The following is a 2,518-nucleotide window of genomic DNA, read 5'->3' on the forward strand; positions in this document are numbered from 1 at the left end:
AAGAGAAGGAGGTCTCGCGGTGTTTCTTATCTGGACAAGTGGGTGTTTGCGAAAGAGGAAGAAACAAGATCAGCAAGAGGCATAAATTTGGCTACGGAATCACCCCTTGATTTTCCAAAACAAAGTAAAAAGAATCAAAATTAAAATAGCTGAACACGGATTTATTGTTGAATAATTTCTGGGTTGTTCTTGGGCAAAGATGAAGAAGATCTTAGAGATGCCAATCAATGTTACAACCAGTCCGGCACTACTTTGAAATCACAAAATGAAAACTTTATTTTATTAAAATGATAAATAAAAAATTGGGTCAACAATTGACTTCGGCAATCAACTTGCGGCAAAAAGAGAACAAAAACAAAAGCTTAAAAATAAGGTTTAATCTCATCCAAGCCCCTTAAAGTTTAGGCTCATTCTCATTTGTTTCTCGAACTTTAAAAACTCTCTGTTGATTCCCTGAATTATGAATTGATCACAACTATTTTTTTTTCTTTTGCTAAGAATAGGCACATCATTTCATGAAAACACAACTTTAAAGTTTAGGCTCATTGCTAACAACTATTTTTTCATGTAATTTTTTTTCCATTTGTTTTAATATAAATTCTAACAGAAGACCGATGAATGCAACACTTGCTTTTTTTCCTTTTTTTTAACAAAAATTTTAACCAATAAAGTTAAACAAGATTAATTTAAAATTCATGAAATAAATTACGAATTCTTAAAGTTCGAGAAGAAAAATAAAAATGACCGTAAAGTTCATAAAGTCCAAGCGAGAATAATCTAAAAGAAATAATTAGCTAAACACATGGACTGAATGCAGTGGTGTATATAGGCAGTGGTGGAGATGCATGGGGCAGGCAGCCCCCACTGAACTCTTTTGTTGGACTTTGAGACGCTCATAATAGTGCATAGTCTAAAAGTGTATGCCCGGATTTTATTTGGAATAAAGTCAATGAGATATGAAAAGGAAAAGTATTCTATTGAAATATTATGAAATATTTTTAATATCTTTACGAATTAAGTAATCGAGTAACTTATTTTCTGATAAATAATAAGAGCGATACTTTTTATATTTTGTGTTTGCTCTATTTATGATAGGTGTGGCTATAAATAGCTAAATAGTAAGGCACAAACTAAACGAGCGTGAGTTGTGTATTTATCGTGGTCTGTCAGTTTTCTCTCTCTCCCCTAGTTTTCCATATAGATTCTTGAGTTGTGTATTTATCGTAGTTGTTCAGGCTTTGTCTTTGTAATAATTCCACGCACACCGTGAACAATTAATGACATGATGATGATCGTGATCATGGAGGATCGTGACTTGGAGCATAAAGATGATCATGTTCATGACTGGAGTATCGTGAAGCTATCTCATGGTGAATCCTGTAACGGAGTCTGATTAAAGATCCTACTTGGAACCATCGTAGACGCTTGTACACATATAACCGGTGGTATGTTTTCCTCCATTGGTATCAGAACCAGTATAGGTAGTCACTATATTCCATGTAAGACTTAACATGGAGTGAGGTACACGAAAATCCTATACCGAAAATTATCGTTTTTTGACTATTTACTTGTCATTTTCGTTTTCAATTTTCTGCTGATTATTTTTATCTGATTTCTGGATATATGGTAGATTGTATGATGGTTAATCTCATGTCAAAATGAAATAGTTTTTTGGAATTAACGGTTTGAGAGAAAATTAGACTCAAAATTTAGAAATTAGTAACTTCGACCGCGTTTTATGATCGCATTTTTTTTAATATGAGAAATTTCTAGATATGGCCAGATTTCTGTTGGAATTATCTTCACAACAGTATGTTGTTTGCTTGAAACGGATTACGGATGAGAGAGTTATGGCTATTCAAAATTTCGGGTATTTTTTTGAAAGATTTCAAAAATTAAGATTTATGTGTTAAAACCCCGAACGATGAATCACACTCTTGACGCTGTAGAGTGTGTCCCACACACCTAGTTAGGGGCGGCGTATACTCCCGGGAATAGATCCGGTGGACACGGGGTGGGGCCTGTAGCTCAGAGGATTAGAGCACGTGGCTACGAATCACGGCGTCTTATCAATGGCTTCTCTTACATTATTGGGTATGAGCGGTTTTGTTGCAGAATTAATATTATTTTTTAGAATACTTACTAGCTAAAAATATTTTTTAATGACAAAAATACTAATTACTTTTGTAATGGTAATTAGAATGATATTAACTCTTGTTTATTCATTATCTATGTTACGCCAGACAAGAAAAACAACTTAGTTTTTGTCTATTATCAATGGTACAAATGAAATAGTTTGAGGTTCGACCAAATACGTATTTGATAAGGTATAATAACACATAATTGAAATTATTGTTATGAAGGTCAAATTGCGCTCCTCATTTCTCATCTTATACATGTCTTTATATATCTCAGAAAATCGGGCTGAATTATGAATTCAGTTGGCGGATCGAGCCGCTAGCTGTCAGCAGAATCGGCTGGAAAAAAAAACCGCTAGCCATCAGCAGAGGCGGCCGCC

The sequence above is a fragment of the Morus notabilis genome, unplaced genomic scaffold, assembly GCF_000414095.1.
Source record: "Morus notabilis unplaced genomic scaffold, ASM41409v2 Scaffold837, whole genome shotgun sequence".
NCBI lineage: Eukaryota > Viridiplantae > Streptophyta > Magnoliopsida > Rosales > Moraceae > Morus > Morus notabilis.